Below are 23,406 nucleotides of genomic sequence, written 5' to 3'. Positions count from 1 at the left end.
TTTTTTGTGTGTGTACATTATAGTATGTTACATTGGAGTATTACATTTGGGATTATATTGATTAGAGTATTACGTTTGGTAAAAGTACACTAATGAGTTTTTTTATATTTATTTTTTTATTTTTTTTGGTTGTATTACATTTGAGTGTTACGTTAAGGAAAAGTACACTAAGAATTTTTTTAAGTGTTATGTTTGAAAAAAGTACACTAAGGAGTTATCTTATTTTATTAGATTGGACTATTACGTTTGAAAAAAAATATATTAAAGAGTTTTTTTATTTTTTAGTATTATATTGGAGTGTTACGTTTGGAAAAAGTACATTAAAAAATTTTGTTTTAGTATTACGTTGTTGCATTTAGGAAAAGTACACTAAAGAATTTTTTAGTGCGTTACATTGGAATGTTTGTAATGCTTCAAAAATAAATAAAATAACCCATCCACAACATTAATAAATAACAACAATGATAAAGTAATTATCTTTCATCAGTATTCAAGTAAGTTTATAAAAGAGTAACATATGCAGATATACATTCATAAGCCTATCTATAGCATATGTTATATAATAAAATAAACATCAAGCAAATAATAAATGTCCTAAAGGCTTATAACTTTTCAAGACAGTTCTTCATTACAACAAAAGTAGATTTATATCCAATACAGTTAAAGGCCTTTGGCTTGTACAAAACATATACAACAATCAAACAAAACGAAGCCCTTGCTCCAAGTCCTACCATGCTATTGCCTTGGCGGAAGTATATCATCAGTACCTGAAAATATTTTTCCCACATAAGGTAAGTCAAAGCTCAGTAGAAATAATCTAATACAGTATATGAATCTTAAAAAAAATACAAGATGACATGAACATAATGTTCATGCCAAAACATTGTATATCTCTTTCCATAAATCATGTAATGCCAGGTTAGTATCATAATTCATAAATCATTTCTCTTACAATAGAAAATAGGGCGGTGAATCACACTATGAGAATTTCAATACAAATACAACATTTCACGAAAATTTCGTTCGTGAGAAACCGTAAACCGACACCCATGTAAACGTAGGCTATACAAGTATTACTATTGTTTTTTCACAGAAAATTCGTCCGTAGAATCGACACCCATGTATATGCGCAGTTTTTAAGACTTTCACCATGGACACTCAGGCTAACTTATTTCAATGAGACAATACGTATTTCCCATATTCACCCATTTTTTTAAAACAATAAACATTTTCAATGTATAGGTATGAAATAATGCTCAATATAAGTGAATGAAAAAATGGTTTCAATTCTCTTAATTTTCATGCACTTCTACATCGATCATAGTTATCCTCCACCGATAGTCTAAAACCGATATTTGTAAACAGTCAAACAATTTTCAATGAAGATAAACTTTCCCTAATTTCAAGAGGTGAGTGATAATACCTATCCAACTCCACCATCCTCATCAATAACAACTCAATTCCACGTTTTTAACATCAAACTCATTATTTACATAAAATCAACATTTGAGACATTTAGAGCAAAATCTTTTTTCCTTCCAAAATCAATCTCGAGTAACAAAATTGACAATCATAACTATTCTTTACTGATAGCCCAAAACCCAATTTCACGGCACCATTTTTAGATACCCGCGCTTCATAGGAGGCCATACTCCATCGAGACAAAAGAATACAAACCCATCACGGTTAAAGTACGCATGCCTTTCGGTTACTTAAAAAATGACAAGAAAGGGCATAACAGCCACAAACAAATCAAACAAAAAACCACAAAGTAAACAAGCTTAAGTAATTCTTTCCGCCAACACAAAACAAATTCCGCATCCTAAATTGAAGCTTAAAGACAAAAAGAAATGGTAAGACATTCACTGAAACCATAAAAAACACCGCTTTGGAACAATAATTTACAAATACCACCAAATTGCCACTAGATAAAAAACCTCAGTTTCATCGATCGTTACTTTCCATAATTTTCTTTTTAAATGCAATAAAAATAACAAACTTAAGTATTCCAGCAACGCAGAGGTTGATTGAATCAAAAATTGAACAACATAAACCATACAACCAAATAATCATTTTTGTTACTATTTTGAACAAACTACACCCCACAAAATAGTTTGTTATTGTTAAAATTGTTCAAATTTTGAATTGATCATTTTGAATATCAAATTAGGCTTCTAATAACAGGTTACTGATTTATTCAATCATCACCGATTGGATTACATGAACCGAAATTATAAACTTTTGGAACTAAAATCAAGAAATTGATAGTTTAAGGATCAAGCAGAAAAAAATGGTAGTAGTTTAAAGGGAAATTAAGCCTACATTATAGACACACGTACACAAATGGACCAGCCATGGAAGTAAAGTAGCACAAAGTCATAATCAATAATATGCAACTCTCAAGTTACAGACTCAATTTACTTCCAGACCCAGTTAAAGTACATGACATTCTTAAAATTGAGTTCATAAAATTTAATACCGTTTATTGGAATGAATTGTAATTTTACTTCTTAAAACATACATTTTCAACTATGAAAATTTTCAAAATATAAGATGATTTTGTAACAAGTTATTTGATTGGAAAAATATATTACTTAAGGTTTTGACGATGAGACTATCATATATGTTTTTATATATACTACAAAAAGTGGTGATTATATTTTTGTTCTCAATTATATTGACAAAGAATGTTAGAATAATAGTAATATTATTCAGTTTCTTGTGCACGTATAACTCAAAATTTAAAACTTCTATAGCAATTTTTTCCGATGAAAAGTTACGTGTATTTGTTCCCCCAAAGTTCGAATCCTTGGATCCGTCCTGAATGCACCAGTCATGGAAACTAATGTAGCACAAAGTCATAATCAATAATATGCAACTCTCAAGTTACAGACTCAACTCAATTTACTTCCATACCTAGTTAAAAGTACTTGATTGGTCATGCTACCAAACTTTCACTGAAAGCAACAACAATATGTCAAATTCACAAAAACGAACAGCTAAAACACATCTCTACTCTCAGATCAATCAACATATACTACTTAAATCCCTATCAAAAACACAGAGCGGGATTAGAAAAACCGAACCTGAAAAACATGTGGAGAGGTCAAGAAGAAGCACGCTTGCCCTCGCAGTCCGGACTCTCGTCGAAGTTGTTGGAGGGGTACTTAGCGGAGACCATACCGACCTCGAAGACCAGATCATCGCCGCTGGATTTGATTCCGGTGATGGACCACCACTGGAAGAAAGCCCTAACCCTAATACCGTTTATGTCGGCGATGCGGCCGGCGACGATCTTGCCGGTGATGTGCTTGGAGTAGGCGGCGAGGTAGTTGTCAGGAGGGAGGGTGATCTTGCAGTTGTCGCCGAGGTGGACGGCGAAGTCGCCGGAGGTGGTGTTGATGGTGTAGCCGATGACGTTGGTGGGGAGGAGGCCGACGGGGAAGCCGTAGTTGGTGAGCTCCGCGTGGGCGGTTAGCGGTGGCGACTTTGACGATGAGTTAGAGTTAGAGTTAGAGTTAGGGTTTGAAGAGGAGAGAGGGAAGATGAAGAGGAGAGAGAGAGAAAGGATGAGGAAAGGTTTAGCCATGGTCTGCGCAGCGTGTACTCAGAGAGGTGGAACTTGGAAGAGAGAGAGAGAGGGAGAGAGAGAGAGAGAATAGTAATCGGGTAAACGTTGGTTGGGGGGAATATGAAGGAGACAATTACTCGTTTTATATTATTTTATTTATTTTAATGAGTTAATTAATATGATAAGGCCTTATTTGTTATGATTTTAAAAAAAATTTGAAAAGTCATCATTTTATTTAAATCATATCATCTTATTTAAGTTACATTACTTTTCTATCACATCATTTCAACTCAACTCATATTTTATAAAAAGTCAAAAAATACACTTATTTAGATCATATCAAATCACCTTAACAAAATTTCTATAAGCTAGTAATATTTGAAAAATATTGAAAGACTTTTTATGTTTCGTTTTGGATGTGGGTTGACTTTTTGCCTATTTTAATTTAGAATTAAGAAGTCTCGTTTGAAACAGATTTTTTGACTTTTTTAATTTTTGTAAGAAAAAAATAAAATGATTATAGATTAGATGTGACATTCTATTCTATCTAACTAAAATAATCTATTTTATCGTATATGATTATTTTAGTCTAAATACTCATCCCAAACCAAGGCTATTTTAGTTTATATGTATAAATATATAAAATAAATAATAACGTTGGAGTACATAAAAAAAAAAATTAATTGAATGAAATAAAAAATACATACTTTTATACTTTAACTAATCAAAAATAAAGAATAGCATTAAAATTGCTCTAATGAGGAAGTCGTGTTGTTTGTCTATGAATCCATAAAAGTTTGCTAAAAATCTAGGAAACAACGTGCTGTGAAGCGTGGACTAGCGTGGGCTTTGAATAATTGAATTAAATTGTGTCATAATTAATTAAAGAAAATTCAATTTTCATAAATAGAAGGCATGGCCCGCTGGCATGGTGGGTTTAGATTTTAGGTCTAATTTATTACAACAATGATTCATCCCCTTTTTCCTCCCACTTCCTTTGACCCCCTCTCTCTCATTGGTTACATTTTCTTTTTCTTTTTCTTTTTTTTCTTGCTCCTCCAATTACTACCTGTCACATGGCAAAAGGGGTGAGGGGGTGACTCCCAAAAAGGGGTGACCCCCAAAAGGGGTCCCAAGTATTATTCAATTTATTATGGGGTCAATTATTTGGTTGGGGCTTTAGTATCATTTAGGAATAAATTATTTTATCAATTTTTTAAATTTTTTTATAAAAAGATATGTAAAAAAATAAAGAAAGTGTTGTGACAATTTATAATGATTTTTTTAACTAAAATATATAGTTGCCAAACGAACAAAATTTTTATTAGACTATAAATTTCATATATGTTGAACTGTTGTATGTTAGGGGATGTGAGATAGAAACAGTAGAATTGCAATTCTATGGGGATTAAGTTATAAAATAACACATTTGCCCTCCATTTGATTTCATATATTGTATTTGGTAAAGGAAAATTTATCCGAAAGTCCCATACCGACCTCGAAGACCAAATCATCGCCGCTGGATTTGATTCTGGTGATGGACCACCACTGGAAGAAAGCCCTAACCCTAATACCGTTTATGTCGGCCATGCGGCCGGCGACGATCTTGCCGGTGATGTGCTTGGAGTAGGTGGCGAGGTAGTTGTCAGGAGGGAGGGTGATCTTGCAGTTGTCGCCGAGGTGGACGGCGAAGTCGCCGGAGGTGGTGTTGATGGTGTAGCCGACGACGTTGGTGGGGAGGAGGCCGACGGGGAAGCCGTAGTTGGTGAGCTCCGCGTGGGCGGTTAGCGGTGGCGACTTTGACGATGAGTTAGAGTTAGAGTTAGAGTTAGAGTTAGGGTTTGAAGAGGAGAGAGGGAAGATGAAGAGGAGAGAGAGAGAAAGGATGAGGAAAGGTTTAGCCATGGTCTGCGCAGCGTGTACTCAGAGAGGTGGAACTTGGAAGAGAGAGAGAGAGGGAGAGAGAGAGAGAGAATAATAATTGGGTAAACGTTGGTTGGGGGGAATATGAAGGAGACAATTACTCGTTTTATATTATTTTATTTATTTTAATGAGTTAATTAATATGATAAGGTCTTATTTGTCGTATTTTAACAAAAAAATTAAAAAGTCATCATTTTATTTAAGTTATATTATCTTATTTAAGTTACATTACTTATCTATCACATCATTTCAACCCAACTCATATTTTATAAAAATTCAAAAAATACAAGATCATATCAAATCACCCTAACAAAATTTCTATAAGCTAGTAATATTTGAAAAATATTGAAAGACTTTTTACGATTCGTTTTGGATGTGGATTGACTTTTTACTTATTTTAACTTAGAATTAAGAAGTCTCGTTTGAAACAGATTTTTTGACCTTTTTTAATTTTGTAAGAAAAAAATAAAATGATTATAGATTAGATGTGATATTTTATTCTGGTGGTGTTTGGGAACCTAGGTTCCAAATTTTTTTCTCATTTTTTTCACTAAAAGACAAACTTTTTACAAAACCAAAAAAAACGCATCCAAACAAAATATCACATCCAACCCCATAATCATTTCACTTTTTCTCTCACAAACATCACATCCAACCATATAAAAACCCAACTATCTTCCCAAACACCAAAAATTTTTTATCCAATAAAAACCTACAACTAAAAAAACTTACATAAAAATTCACTTCCCAAACACCATCTCTATAACCTATTTTGTCGTATATGATTATTTTAGTCTAAATACTCATCCCAAACCAAGGCTATTTTAGTTTATATGTATAAATATATAAAATAAATAATAACGTTAGAGTACATAAAAAAAAAAAATTGTTAAATAAAATAAAAAGTACATATTTTTATACTTTAGCTAATCAAAAATAAAGAATAGCATTAAAATTGTTCTAATGAGGAAGTCGTGTTGTTTGTCTATGAATCCATAAAAGTTTGCTAAAAATCTAAGAAACAACGTGCTGTGAAGCGTGGACTAGCGTGGGCTTTGAATAATTGAATTAAATTGTGTCATAATTAATTAAAGAAAATTCAATTTTCATAAATAGAAGGCATGGCCCGCTGGCATGGTTGGTTTGAATTTTATGTCTAATTTATAAAGGGGTTTTGGATTTTAGGTCTAATTTATTATGGGGTCAATTATTTGGTTGGGGCTTTAGTATCATTTAGGAATAAATTATTTTTTAAATTTTTTTATAAAAAAATGTGTAGAAAAACAAAGAAAGTGTTGTGACAATTTATAATGATTTTTCTTGACTAAAATATATATTTGTCAAACGAACAAAATTTTTATTAGACTATAAATTTCATATATGTTGAACTGTTGTATGTTAGGGGATGTGAGATAAAAATAGTAGAATTGCAATTCTATGGGGATTAAGTTATAAAATAACACATTTGCCCTCTATTTGATTTCGTATATTGTATTTAGTAAAGGAAAATTTATCTGAAAGTCCCGTCTCAAAATCTTGCATACTCATAAGTCATTTTTTTCGGTTAGGGGGGGTTGGCTTCCCTCTAGTCTGTGATTGAATTGGAGGGTACTATTAGGCCCGTGAGGGCCCACCACGAGTCCTGTTTTAATAATCTGAACCGTTCAATGTGTAGAACACGTCGAGTACTACATGCTTGTAAAAAATATGTTGATCGGATATTGATAGCTACGTGATCAAATCAATTTTGTATAAAAAAAAAGAAGATGAAAAAATAAACGGTTGACAGAAATCTGATTCGATGAGATAGCTATCAATATCTGATCAACGTGATTTTTTATAAACGTATAGTACTCGATGAATTCTACACATTGAATGGTTCAGATTATCAAAACAAGATCCGTGGTGGACCCCTACGGGCCCAACAGTACCCTTCAGTCTTGTGACGCCCCAAAATAAATACAATGTACCCATCTCCTAACAACAAATAAATAGCAACATAACTAAAATGATAAGCCTTCATTAATCAGAGTTTAATATACAAAAGGTGACACATACGATATATATTCATAAATAGTACATCCTGAATCTACAACATGTGTTACAAGATAGTGAAAGGAAATGAAAGCTAAACAGATAACCATATGCCCTAAGGGCTTACATCTTTCCAAGTCAATGCTTGGGTACATTAAAAGTGAGTCTTAAACTCAATACAAATAAAGCCCTAGGCTTGTACAAAAATTATATACAAAATAATAACAATGAGTCTTCAGCTCCATAGTCTTCCCAAGCTAAGTCCTTGGTAGAGACATATTATCAGCACCTGAAATGTTTTTCCTACATAGGGTGAGCCAAAGCCAAGCAGAAGTAATCTAATACAATATATGAATCTTAACAACGCTACAAGGTGGATTCATATGCAATGCTCGTGCCAAAATATTTTTATATCTCTTTCCAAAACCATGCAATGCCATAATAATGTCATGGCTCATAAATCATTTCATTTATAACAGATAATAGGACAGTGAATCACACTCTAAGAATTTCAAACAATACAATCTTTCTTGAAAATTTTGTTCGGCGGAAACCATAAACCAGGACCTATGTAAATGTAGGCTATACAACCATAAACTAGAATTCACACTTTTCGAATTTAGCATACAATTTGTGGGCTCTAAGTAACTCAACCACAACTTGCAGGAGTTCTTCGTGTTCTTCCTCGGAGGGTGAGTAAATTAAGATGTCGTTGACAAAGACAACTACAAAACGGTCTAAAAATTCAAGAAAGGTCTGATTCATCAAATCCATAAACATGATTGGTGTGTTGGTTAGCCCAAAAGGCATCACTAGGAATTCATAATGGCCATACCGCATACGAAATGTCATCTTTTGGATATTTTCCTCCCTGACCCTCAACTGGTGAAAACCCGATCTCAGGTCTATCTTAGAAAAACAACAAGTCTCTTTCAACTGATCAAACAAATCATCTATTTGTGGCATTGGGTATTTGTTCTTAACAGTTACTCGGTTCAACTTTCGGTAATCAATACAAAGTCGTAATGCACCATCTTTATTCTTTTCAAAGAGAGCCCGTGCTCCCAAGACGAAGTACTAGGGCGAATAAAACCCTTATCTAGAAATTCTTGGAGTTGAATCTTCAACTCACTCAAATCGACGAGTGCAAACCTATATGGTGCCACAGAAATCGGTGTCGTGCCAAGCATTAAGTCAATAGAGAACTCAATCTCGTGATGAGGTGGTAAACTAGTGAGATCCTCAGGAAAAACATTCGAGTATTCACAACCTACCCTTGTCAAATCAACTCGGACTTCGTCACACTCACTGTCAAATAAGTTTGCAAGAAGATAACTAAACTCACTCCACCTTCGCGGATCACACACTAGAGATAAAGCTCTATCGGCTCTATCTCCCATGAAATAAACACAATCATCGCTCAAGATATATACAGTAACCCTTTAACAGTAACAATCTATGACAGCCCGATACGATGGCAACCAGTCCATACCCAATATAGCATTAAAACTCGACATGTCAATTAACACAAATACAAAAGGAAGTCGGCGGCTAACAACCTCTATCTTACAACCTTGACACACTTATTCTAAAACAATCTCACCACCAACATGTGACTCTACATTGAGTGGAGATGCTAATCGAGCTAATTTTAACCCCAATGCCAATGCAAATGCAGATGAGATGAATGAATGGGATGCACCTGTATCAATTAACACATTGGCAATAGAATTGCATAACAAGAAAGTACGTCTCACAATTGAAGGTGCTGGCACTAAGTCTGGCGTGGTAACAGCAAACACACGCCCTGTAGGTCTCTCTACTCCACCTGCTCACCTCTTGGAACATAAGTCTGATGCACTGATTGAATCCGAGATGCTCCCTGATTGGCTCTCAAGGCCTGTGCTGATTGTGTAGGTTGGTGGCTCTGTGCCTACCTCGAACCAGACATACCAGATGTGCCACCTAACTGAGGGCAAAACCTCTTTATATGCCCTGATTGCCCACACTGGTAACAAGTAGGCAGATGCCCTCTTTTCTTTGAGAATGAGCCGCATGCGGTGCAGACTATTGTCCTCTTCCTCTCTGCGGGCAAGTTGGAGACTTGTGATCCAATTGGCCACACTTTTAACAAGAGAAACCTCCTGGATTACCTCTCCCCGAACACGAACTTGGCACAGGAAAGATGGACCTAGACTGTACTTCCTAGGACCGTTGTGGGGCGGGACCTCTCTGCCTCTTACTGTCCTGACTCTCTCCCTAAACCTCTTGACTCCTCCTGGAGCCCCTCATCCGTTCTTCATCTACTTGAACTATGATCTCAAGTTGAGCCGCCACCTCTACAAGGCGTCCGTAGTCCTTAATCATCAACCCAACTACCTTGAAAAGAAGCCTGGTCCTCAAATCTTCTTGAACTCAATACAATGACGTTTCTCTGTCGCCACAAGTTTTGGTGCAAATCTAGAGAAGCTTGGGAAAGCTGCCTCAAACTTGGCTACTGGTAAGCTAAGCTGCTTGAGCATCAGGAACTAATCTCTCAACTTCTCCCTAGTAGTGGGAGGTAAGAACTTGTCTTGGAAGGCATTGAAAAAAGCCTCCCAAGTCACTCCAATGCGCCCACGTGCATACTTTCACGATTGACCTGCATCTCCCTTCAGCTGGAAGGATGCTAAGGTCACCCTCAATCTATCGCCTTCGATGCCAAGCATCTCTAATGTCTTCACTATCTGTTCGAGCCACTCATCCGCTATCAAAGGCTCTTTAAGATCACCCAAAAACTTGTCTAGATTACAGCGGAAGAACTCCCTCTTCAAGAAAGACGACCATGCTTCAACAACTTGGGCCTAGACTTGATTCTCAGCCTTGAGAATGTCCATAGATTCCCGAAAAGCTCCGACCATCTCATGGGCCAAAGCGCCCATGGCCTGTTGGCCAACTGGTTCGACCACATTGGCCTGACTAACCCCTTCCTCTTGCGTCGGAATTTCATCATGTACACCTTATGCCTTCGAGGCCTACCACGCCTATCACCACCACGTCCACATCCTAACATCCTAATGAAGGTAACAGAAGAGATTAACACATTTACAAATGTACTGAAGCTAACTGACTCGCATCTTAATGCGGTGGAGAACAATAATTCACTCTACATAAGCACGCAGTCACATAAACACATACAAATTTCTTTCCTAGATAATGACTGTCCCGCGACATTGTTAGAATTCCAATTAAAAATAGCAGTGATAGAGTGCTCTTCTAACAGGACTTCTAGAAACCTGTAGACCCAATTAATATCTTAAGAACTAAATCTCATATCTATATAACCACTTAATCATGTTATCAAATAAGTATACCATACATATAAATATCTCAATCAAGCAAGACAAACCCATTGTGGTAATAACCACTTCCTACGTACCCAAAATATTCAAACCCGGTACGCTCTGATACCAAGTTGTGACGCCTTAAAATAAACACAATGTACCCATCTTCTAACAACTAATAAATAGCAACATAACTGAAATGATAAGCCTTCACTAATCAGAGTTTGATATACAAAATGTGACACATGCGATATACATTCATAAACAGTACATCTTAAATATACAACACGTGTTACAAGATAGTGAGAGGAAATGAAAGCTAAACAGATAACCATATGCCCTAATGGCTTACATCTTTCCAAGTCAATGCTTGGGTACATCAAAAGTGAGTCTTAAGCTCAATACAAATAAGCCATAGGCTTGCACAAAAATTAAATACAAAATAACAACAATGAGCCTTCAGTTCCACAGTCTTCCCAAGCTAAGTCCTTGGTGGATGCATATCATCAGAACTTAAAATTTTTTTCCCACATAGGGTGAACCAAAGCCCAGTAGAAGTAAGCCAACACAATGTATAAATCTTAACAACGCTATAAGGTGGATTCATATGCAATGCTCATGCCAAAACATTTTTATATCTCTTTCCAAAACTATACAATGCCATAATAATGTCATGGCTCATAAATCATTTCATTTACAACAGATAATAGGACAGTGAATCACACTCTATGAATTTCAAACAATACAACCTTTCCCAAAAATTTCGTCTGGAGGAAACCGTAAACTAGGACCCATGTAAACATAGGCTATACAAGTACTACTTTTGCCATTTCACGGGAATTTCGTCCGCGGGATCGGCACCCATTTATATGTGCAGTTTTCGGGACTTTCACTGTGGACACACAAGCCAACTTAACTTTGGTGTTTCACACCTTCTTTCCAAGTCCACCTATTTTTTCTCAAATCATATACATTTTCAATGTATTAATCAATATGCAACTATGCTCAATACAAAATGGATGAGAATTTAGTTTTAATTCACCTAATCCTTATGCAATTTCTACAACAATTATACCTATCCTCCACCGATAGCCCCAAACAAATATCTCTAACAAATAAATAAATTTCCATTAAAGGTACACTTTTTTCAAAATCTCAAATGGTAGTGATAATGCATATCCAACTCCACCCTTATCATTATCATTATTTCAATTTCATAATTTCCAATATCAATTCCATTTTCTCTTTAAAAATCTTAACACTTACATGTTAGGGCAAAACCATTTTCTCTTTAAAAATCCAATTCAATGCTAGAAATACCTTATTTCAACCCCCAAATTTATGATCACAACCTTTTTCAAGAAACCATTTGAAAACCCCTTTTTTACATTTTGGATTTCAAACCCTAGGTTTTTACCAAAAGCCCCAAATTACCATAATTTTTTGAAATAACAAATAGCAAGGGCAAAACCCATACTAAAGTATGGAGAATCCCTATCTCGAAGCTAGAAGATCAAGGAGAGAGTGGAGAAACCTCAAAGAAGTCGAAATCTACTTTTGTTTGGATGAAAAGAGAGCCTATAGTGTTCTACCTTTTTATCAAAGGGAGTAGGGTGAAGAAATCACTAGATCTTGGTATTTTTGTAGAGAGAAGGTAAGTTTTAGAGAGAGAGAGAGACAGAGAGAGAGTGTGTGTGTGTCTAAACCTAGGGTTTTTGGAATGTTGAAAGAGAGAGTGAAATGAAAAAGTGACCTAAAAAGGTGGTTCTGTGATCTGATATACGCACAGTTTGCTCGAGCGCAAGATGTGTCGCTCGAGCGACCAGACACAATAAGTTTACCACTTCAGCGCAAGAAGCTTAGCTCAAACGCAGAATACAAACTACTAGTAGTTTTACAGACAGAGGTCGTCGTTTGAGCAAAGAATACAAACTCCCAGTATTTCTGCAAACCTACAGAAATATTGGAGGTTCACAAAGACCGCTCTAGTGCAGGAAGTGTCGCTCGAGTGAAGAAACAAAAATCTAGGTAACAAAAGTTTGAAAGACAAGCTACCAACCTGTTCCAAATACAATCAACACATTTCAAAAGCCAAACTCAAAGAGATATAAGGGAAAATAGGACATGGATAACTATTTATGACAATTAAACCTAGATCCAAAACATTAAATGGGTCAAGTCCAAGCTAGGATCGCTATAAGTCCGATCATGGACTAGTGGGAAACCCAGTCCTTTATTTATTTATTTTTTATTCTTTTATTTTATGAACACATAAGTGTTATTATTTTCAAAAGGTATTCTAATATAGTGGGTATGATGTGACATTGGGTACATCTAAAAGGTCTACTAAAAAATTCTTCAGTGTACTTTTTCTTAATGTTACACTCCAAAAAGTAAAAACTCTTTAATATACTTTTCTCAAATATAACTGTTGGCTTATTTTTCTTACGAAGAAAAATACCATAAATGTGAGCACACTAGCAAGGATTAAAAAATCCTTACAGATTAAATTCAAGCCAATTATCAAACAATTGTATTGACAGTTCTTTTGCCTCAATGAAGAGGATTTCAAAATTGCTAAGTGTATAGAAAAGAAAAATTAAAATAAGAATGAGGGAGAAGGAGAAAGATGATTGAGTGAACAATTGGGGTGATTGAGTGAACAATCAAAGTAATAATTAATTACCTCTACTCCTAAGCTTTGAAATGGAAGTGCATAAAATTACTTCTACTCCTATGTTTCAAAAAAGAATTGTTGAAAATAAAGTGCTGGAAATATACATGATAAGAAAAAATAAAATCAATTGTTTTTTATTTGAGTTTTGGATCCTTTTACAATGTAGCCATGAATGGCTATTTATAGGCAAACATCTTTAGGAAAAACTACCTAATAACTACCATATTCTTAAATTTTCCACACTTCACACTCCATGATCTTCCACTTCATCTTTATGTCTCCATAACTTCCTTTAACGTTCAATTCATGCTCCATTATCCTCCACATTCTCCATCATATTTCCACATGTGTAATGATTCATAACTGCTTATAACCTCCAAATGAGTAGGAGAGTGCCTTGTGTCCTGCAATTTATCAATAATAATAATAATAATAATAATAATAATAATAATAATAATAATAATAAATTATTTATTTATGGTGCTAACATTACTCCCCGCAACTCTTTCGAAATGAGAAACCTCAAATTCATGAAGAGTTGTACATCAATTTAGACCATATTTGGCAATTAATTAATGTATTCGAAGGGAGACACGAGTGCCTCTATTTACACACCACCTTTCATTTCAAAACACACCACTACTCAAGGCATACCTTTAGTAATTTGATAAATAAGAAATTTGTTCAATACACACCACAATCTTCTATCTTTACCTTTATTCATACACCCCATCCACGATCTTTCATCTTTACTCCTACTTACTCACACACCCCATAATCTTCAATCTTCTATATTTCTTGTAGTACACACCTCTACTCTAAAAACACACACGTTGTGAACATCCTCCTCTATTCTTTGTTTCATTGTCATCCTAGAGGTTTGGGAACCAGTCTAAACCGATTTTCATTTGTGCTGAAGACGACTTCACTCCATTCTCCTTTGGTTCATGACCCTCTCCATTATTTGTTTCATCAAAGACGCTGGTGGTGATCGTTGTTATCATCACAGTTGGAACACAACTCCACATTGGAGATACAGTAGGTGAGAATTCTCATTTGACTTAGATTTTAGGATTTTATGTACGTTTTTCCATTGCCATGAGCATTGTATTTGAAAATTTCATTTTGCGAACCGTTCGACACTAGTCTTTCAAACGTTAACCTTTTTTGCAGAGTGTTTATGTCAAACACTTTTAATATGTTCGACATTTTAGTGTCGAACATAATTAAATTGTTCAGAGTAAGTCTATCGAACAGAAGCATGTTGTTCGAAATTAGAGTGTCAAACAAAATGGAATTGTTTGGTTTTGAACTTCTGAATGGACTTATCCTTGACTGTTTTCTATTCCATTTTTAGAAATGGATGACCCTTCGTGTATTCCACCCACTGCCTCAGAGAGACGACGTCATGCATTAACAAATCCTACTTGTGAACGAGGTTGGGGTTGGGGTCATGATATTGTGTTGGAGGATGCACCTCAAATCTTGCAAGAGGAAGTGATTGATAATGGTTCAGGAAATGATGATGCTGCTACTAGGGGTGGGCACAGGTCGGTTGCGGCCATGGAATCTCCAATCCGTCACCCGTCTGCCAGATTGGCGGATTGGAGGAAATCAATCTGCATCCATCCGCCAATCTGGCGGATGTGGATTGAGCGGATTGGCGGTTTGACAGATGGATGCGAATCGGTTTGACGGTTTAAATTTTTATAAATTTTCAACATAATTCAACTTGTACACTTACTCAAAAAAAAGAAGAAGAAGAAAGTGTTACAGTCAATGATTTAAAAAAATATTACAATCACTGCATGCCTCATCCAAAGCAAGAAAGTTTGAAACTTTAGAATATCACAATCACAGCATGCCTCATCCACATACTACAATCACAGCATGCCTCATCCCCATAAAGTATTACAATATGTGGTTCTTAAAATATAAAAACAATTCAAACCACCAAAACCATGAACAGAGCAGTAGTAGAGATTGTATGTCTCTATATTGTTACATTTATATTTGTTTTTGAAAACAAAAACCAACCAGCATATATCATATTTTCTATTTATTATTTTTAGAGATAGATTTAAAAACCAAAAAATATAGATAAATAATACGTTTATTTTTTTTCAATTCAAAAAAAATATTCAAGTTGAAATTTTTTTTAACAGAATATTTAAACTCTTTTTTAATTGAAAACACAAACAAAATATTTAAACAAACTGAAAACACAAAGTTTTATAAATTACTAAGGGTGCTCGTGGTTTGGCGGTTCGGTTGCGGCCAAAGGAATCTCAAATCCGCCGTCTGTCCGCCAGATTGGCGGATTAGAGAAAATCAATCTGCAACCGTCTGCTTGTCATCACACATCTATCCAAAATGCGGCGGATCGATTGGGTTCGGTCGGTTTTGGCGGATCGGTATATCTGCTGCTCACCCCTAGCTGCTACTAATATTGGTCTGGCTGACGAGGAAGTACTCACTGGTTCGTTTCCCGGGGGCCCATTAGATCCATCAATACTGAAGAGCTTCAAGGTATATATGGGAGCAAAAGATAGTATATATATTTTTTTCATGTTTTATTCATTTAATTATTTATTGAACCAAATTATTTATGTTAATTATTACTTAGGTTGCAGGAGAGGAATCCTTTAAGGTGTTATAATCATTCGTCCAAGATTCTTGAGTGGCGGTAGTGGTCAAGAACCGACAATAGTAGGTTTAGAGACATTGTGCAGCAGTCAGGCCTATCTTTTTTTGGTCCATTGCACATATCGGTTCGTCAATAGGATTGTCATATCTTCATTTGTTGAGCGATGGAAGCCAAAGATTGTGAGGCCCTAACTTTTTGTAATTTCCCCAAACCCTTATAGTTGAAGAATTTCAATAAGAAACCCTGCTTCTCCATTTCTTGAAAATTAAACCTTAGAAATCAGGAACGACTGCACGAGCCAACCGGCAAACCCTAATCGACTCTAAGAACTTAGGAAACATTTTAAAACCCCAAATTAATAATTTAGAAACCCTAGAATGAAAATTTATAAGAGAAAAATCTTAGTTTTCGGTAATCGTTGTTTTAGCTCAGTATTGCGCATTTTGTTGCGAACTAGCACTACGTGACCCGAATTTGTTTTTTTTATCATTATTTAAATATATATTTCAGTTCAAAATTTTAGATTCAGCCATTTTCTTTCTTTATTATTGCATTTTGGCCCCAAAATCCCTAATATTTTAATCAATTAAGGTACAACTATTATTATACTGATTTGTACATAATATCTATTATATTATAATAACAAAGAAATTGATCTTCCACATGTGTAGAAGACCAGCTGGCTGTGAATAGTAGTAGGGACAAGAAAAATTAATTTTTTATTTATAAAATCTTGAATATTATATTAATATATCTTTGAATAAACAAAAGGAAATGGCTAGCATTTATTGCTATGTACTTGTGTCTCCCAATTAGCAACTAAGTAGGGCTACGTTTTCTAGTTAAGATTAATTAACACAAATCCTAATTGGATTCAATTAGATTGCAACCAAACTTGAATAGTTTCCATTGAAAACTAACCAAACCAAACCAACCATTCTCTCTCTTCCTTGGCCTATAAATACAAGACTATAACAACTCATATTCCTCACACTTCACACACATAGTAACCGGCTGAAGCGAAAAAAGAAAAAAAGAAAAAAAAAAGAATGAGCTTGTAAGTTTAAGAGAAAGAGGAAGAAAAAGAAAGAAAGAAAGTAGGAAAAAACCCTAAGCAACTAAGGTAAATTTCATACACCTCTTCTCTCCATGAATCATCATGTTTTTTCCCTTCATAATACATGCTAAAAATGTATTTCATATGATACTAACAGTTACTACATTTGTTAGATGATGTATGGTTTGTAATTTCCAGCAAGCTTTTCTCAAGGTTTTTGATTTTATTTCCATAGCAAACCTTCACGAACTCAAAATATATTTTAAAAGGGTATTATTTGACATATATAGAGTATGTGAGAATTTTGGCTACGACCATGGATGTGTTTTTAGGACTCCTTTTATCTTTCTAAATACTTGGTGCAAAGAACCTATTTAAAACAGAAAACTTTAGAAAATTCTAGAAACTTTCAACAAAATGATCTCATGTTCATTTTTATATCAAAATCTTCCTCTAAAGGTTATCTTTCAAACAAAATTCATTTCAATGCAAATGAATGAGTATTTTAAGAGAAACACCAATTTTTATAACAGTTGTCAAATCTGGACTAAGTCTGTGTATTTCTTAAATATCTAAAAATCAAAAAGGGCCACCTTACTTTCATAAAATGATTCTGAAACTAGACTTGATTCTCTACCAATCCTCAAGAAGCCACATTTTTGAAACCCTTAAAAATATTTTTTTGTATATTTATTTTTGAATCGCTGCAATGCTGGAAATCTGAACAGTGTGGTTCTTGTTTTAGTTAATGCTTTTGTGCTATCATTCATGTATACTTGAACTCATTATGACATGTTTGTTTATAATATATGTTATACTTGCATGCTTGATTTTCACCCTGAATAGTCTTATTATGCTCTTACTTGTGCTAATCACTAATGTGTAATGAACTTAATGTAAAAGGGGAAAACTAAATGGGTTGGTAAAGAGGGTTGACGACCACACTAGTTATATATGATAAATGATGAGAATATTAAGTTGATATTAGTAGTGGATTAAAATGAGCAAGTCTTCGGCAAATGGTTGTTCAGAACCCTTGAATGGAGCGGTTGTATTCAGACCCTAGGTAGCTCGATGTGAGGAGGGATTTGGGCAAGGCCCATAATTATCGTCTTTTTTAAGGCCCTGCGGGTGGTGCTACATAGTATATAACCGTTGGTGGGCATCCGAGATAAAGTCTGCAATAAAGCTGCAAAAGAGGGGGCATACTGAATAATCTGTGTCCAATTCATGGGGTTAGGAGGATGAAATCTCTTTGGGGGGTTTCTAAATTACTAACTACTAACAACTAACCTTGTAACCTGTGCTATGAATGTTATGTTCCCGTTCTCTATTGTCGTAATTGTTGCTGTATATTAGATGGGGAAAAAAATGGGCGGGGTGTGTGTGCATTTATTGGGCATTCAAAGCTCACGGCGTATCATGCTAGGTGCCGAAGAGGAGCCTATAGCAGAAAATGATGAGCTAGAAACCTTCAAAGACATTTGGCTATCTTAGAAAAGTTAGAAATTTTCCTTTTTGATGTTTTGTAAAGTTCATATGAAATTTTAAATTTTCTTTTGGGATGTAATGTTGAAGGAACGAGCTTTTGTAATTAAGGATATTTGTAATTATTCTATTATTATGTACTTATGTTCCAACACCAATATAGTTCCTTACTTTGCTTATGAGACCTTGCATCAATACCTTTTAAGATCTGTCAAAAGGGTAATGCACTACCTAAGAAAGCAGGACTTAGAAGGGAGGCTAATTTGACTCCTCCGACGATCTGTGACCTTACTTGGTTATTGGCCATAGTAGTCATTAGTGACTTTCCCTTGACTACAATCCTTCGTGTAGATTTGGCATGTCATAACTTGGTATCAAAGGCTAGGTTAACCCGCGCAACCTAATACATGACATCGGAAGCCCTTACCCCTTTACATTATTATATTTTACTATCACACTATTATATTTATTTAAAAGAGACTAATAATTAAAATCTTTTCCTTTCACTCTAGGATGTCGTCAGAAAGCCGCCAGACTATCGAAATCAATCTCGAGAGCATTCCGCATGCAAGGCAGGAGGGCCTTGTCCTTTAATACCTACTTCAATCGTCAAAGGCGTGAATTCGGCGCTAAGGAGTTGGATTATCAAGGAGATACGAAAGGTGAAAAATGATTACTCTTATTACACGAGGGAACAAGAGAGGTCCTTGGTTCGACGACACCTACAATACCTAAGTTGCGCAGCAAAAAGTGCAGTTCGAAAGGAGCAAGATGACCAGAAAATGGATGCTCTGATGCGTCGAGCCTTAGCAGGAGAAGCACTGCACCAATTTCCAGCAGAAAGTGGCGAGTCTCATTACCCTGGGCAAAACAACAGTCAACTAATGGAGGTAGAACTACCACTAGTACAATCGGGAACAACTCCAACCTTCCCAATTGAGGTGTCATTTGAACACATCCCTTCTTCGCCGATATACACGCCCCCACTCCCCTGGCCAGGAAATCAACTTGGCTAATGAAGACCCCTAAGAAGACTTCGATTGGTTGGGGAATGAGAGTTAATCTAAGGATAGTAAGCTAGACTTTTTGTGAGATCCACTCGTGGTAGGGATCTTTAAAATGTATGTAGTAACTTTGTGATTATAGCGTGCGTAATGATTTTGAGTGAAACTATGATACGGAAGCCTTTTGTACTAATACCTAATATATTTATATGAAATGATGACTTGTTTTATATCTGTTGACTATTACTTGTTTTAATATTTGTCACACTCTAAGAAGACTAAACCTTAATTTCAAATCTCGTAGAAAGATTAACTCTAGCTAGAAATTTAGAAACCAACTTACCCCATACCATGAATATAATGGTGGATACGCGAGTTAACGACTATTCAGAAACTAGCAACAATGCCCGAAACCATCCCAGAAACTAGCATGGGCCTGTACTTGTGGGAGCCAGTATCCTTAATAACCTTGGGCATCAAATTCTGGAAGAATTGGGACAACTAAGGAACAATCAACAATATGGGAGGACTGGACTCTTTTTGGAGTTTAGAAAACAAAGGCCCCCAAAATTCACAGGAGTACCAGACTCGAGGGTGGCTGAGAATTGGCTTCGGCAGATAAAGAAGATGCTAGACACTATGGGAATAATCAAAAATGCCAATAAAATAGCATTGGCCGTGTTTGAGCTTGATGATGAGGCTGATCATTGGTGGGAACTAATCAAGAATACGCGTGACGTTACAAACATGTCATGGAACCAGTTTGAGGAATTGTTCATGAATAAATACTTTCCAAGTACAGTTCGCCGAGAGCGAGTCGGGGAATTCCAAAACTTGGAGCAAAGGAATATGACCGTAACTTAATACGCTGTAAAATTTGAAGAGTTAGCCCTTTACACAACTAGATATGTAGCAAATGACGAAGAGAAAACAAGGATGTTCAAGTGGAGGCAAGACTTTACAATTAGAGGAAGAGTTCTCTTGCAACGACTCTACTCATATGCCAAGGTGTTGGAGATGACATTAGAATTTGAAAGGGAAGTAGCTGACGCTAGGAAGACTTAGAACAAGCAGAAAGGGGGCCAGACATCTATAGGACCTCAGAGGAACCAGAAGGGAACCCAAAGCCTTACTTTTGACCACAACCACAATAGCAACAACAACAATCGCAACAACAGATCCAGAAAGGGGGCTATCAACCAAGGCCGGTAGGACAACTCCAGTGCTTTCATTACCAATAATTGGGGCACAAAAAAAGTGAATGCCCCTAACTCCCCTTATCAGGATACCAGAGAGGAGGTTTCGGAGCAAATGCCTAGGCATTGGGTGGACAGAAGCCTTGGACAAACAAGACAGGATCTACCAGGCAGTAGCACCAGAAGAATGGAGGAACTCAGAACGCTAGAACTAGTGGCAACTAGAAGGCAACCGGCAGAGTCTTTGCCTTGCAAGAGGAAGAAGTGGACTCGTCTATAATTGAGGGTAATATGGTGCTATATAATTCTTGGGCATGTTTTATTTGATACTAGTGCATTGCATTCTTTTATATCCTCTATTTGTACTAAGTCATTAGAACTTGTATGTGAACCCTTAGAGACTACCTTAAGTTTAATATCACCTATGGAAGGGTGTGGGTTACCATCAATTACGAGTTAAAGAGGAGGATATATCAAAAACTGCCTTTCAAACTAGATATCGTCACTACGAGTTTGTAGTAACGCCCTTCGGACTAACCAATGCGCTAACAATATTTATGAGCCTAATGAACAAGATCTTCACACCATATCTTGACCAATTTGTAGTAGTGTTCATTGATGACATCTTGGTATATTCAAGGTCTGAAGAAGAGCATAAGCAACATTTAAGGGTTGTTTTTCAAGTTCTTAGGGACAATTGGTTGTATGCCAAGGCAAGCAAATGTGAGTTCTGGTTAAATGAAGTGAAATTCTTAGGGCATGTAGTGTCTAAGAATGGGATTGCGGTGGATCCAACCAAGGTGGAAGTAGTCTTAGATTGGAAACAACTGAAAATCGTATCAGAAATTCACAATTTCTTAGGATTGGCTGGTTACTACTGAAGGTTCATCCAAGATTTCTCCAAACTAGCCATACCAATGACTCATTTGACGTAGAAAGGAGTAAAGTATGAGTAGGACGAAGCTTGCAAAAAATCCTTTCAAGAGCTAAAGAAGAGATTAACTAGTGCGCCAATTTTGACTATCTTGGAACAAGAAGTGGGGTACACTGTGTATTGCGATGCGTCTAAGGAAGGGTTAGGCTGCGTGCTCATGCAAAATGGAAAGGTAGTCACGTATGGATCTAGACAGTTGAAACCACATGACCGTAACTACCCAATGCATGACCTAGAATTGGCAGCCGTACTTTTTTGCTTTAAAACAATGGTGGCATTACTTGTATGGGGAACAATTTGAGATTTTCACAGATCACAAGAGTTTGAAGTATCTATATACACAGAAAAACCTTAACTTGAAACAGAGACGATGGATGGAGTATCTTGAGGATTTCCAGTTCACTCTCTTATATCATCCCGGTAAAGCCAATGTAGTAGCAGATGCTCTGAGTTGCAAGAGTAGAGGGATGATAACTAAAATAGCTGTCAAGGAATGAGATATGGTTAAGATGCTCAATGAATTTAGAATCCAAGTAGAATCTCAAGATACAAAGGTATACCTTAGTGCACAGAAGGTGATGCCTAAGTTGATAAGTGAGATTATGGAGGCCTAGAATCACGATCAAGAAGTAGCCTATATTAAGGGACGTCTGGAATCAGGAGAACCAATGCTCGATTAGGCAATTCACCCCAATGGGAGTTTAAGATATCAAAGTAGATTGTTTGTACCAAGTGACGAGTTGTTTAGAGAAAAGGTACTTAAGGAATGTCACCACTCTGTATTTACGGTACATCCAAGAGGGACTAAAATGTACCAAGATTTGAAAAGGCAGTATTGGTGGAGCAGAATTAAGAAGTGTGTGGCTAAATTTGTAGCAAAATGTCTAACATGCCAACAAGTGAAGGTGGAACATCAGAAACCAGGAGGAATGTTGCAACCCCTGCCAATAGCCGAATGGAAGTGGGAACACGTGACAATGGACTTTGTGACAAGGTTGCTCAGGACACCCAAAGGGCGCGATGCTATATGGGTAATAGTGGATCGTTTCACTATGTTAGTACATTTCTTACCCTATAAGATAACTGACACTTTAGAGTCTATGTGCAGGCTCTACATTGGAGAAATCATTTGACTACACGGAATTTCGGTATCTATTGTGTTAGATCGCGATCCACGATTCACCTCCCGATTTTGGGAAATTCTGTAAGAAGCTTTGGGTACTGAGTTATGTTTCAGTACCGCTTTTCACCCACAAACGGATGGACAATCTGAGTGCACCATCTAGACACTCGAAGATATGCTGAGAGCTTGTGCAATGGATTTTCAAGAAAGTTGAGAACGACACCTACCCTTAATTGAATTCGCCTATAACAACAGCTTTTAAGCTAGCATTGGTATGTCACCTTTTGAAGCATTGTATGGGCGACCTTGTAGATCGCCAATTTGTTGGATGAAAATAAGTGAAGCAGACTTGTGTTGTTGCCCCAAGAACAAAGATATTACTTCATCAAAAGGTAATTGGGCACTAATCTTCACTCTTACTTTCCTATC

At 36.1% G+C, this 23,406-nt stretch overlaps 1 long non-coding RNA gene across 1 annotated transcript; it reads right to left on the bottom strand.

Moving 5' to 3' along the window:
- Nucleotides 1-453: 453 nt before the first annotated feature.
- LOC114263707 (uncharacterized) lies at nt 454-5,550 on the bottom strand. The gene is made up of 2 exons (XR_003629681.2): nt 3,087-5,550; nt 454-767 (listed from the first exon to the last, which is right to left on the bottom strand). It is a non-coding gene; the product is annotated as an uncharacterized LOC114263707 (long non-coding RNA).
- Between the last annotated feature and the right edge of the window lie 17,856 nt (nt 5,551-23,406).

Source organism: Camellia sinensis, chromosome 13 (genome assembly GCF_055761805.1).
Source record: "Camellia sinensis isolate YWXY chromosome 13, ASM5576180v1, whole genome shotgun sequence".
Lineage (NCBI taxonomy): Eukaryota > Viridiplantae > Streptophyta > Magnoliopsida > Ericales > Theaceae > Camellia > Camellia sinensis.
Note: the sequence above shows the minus strand (reverse complement) of the source record. Positions and strands in the feature narration are given on the sequence as shown.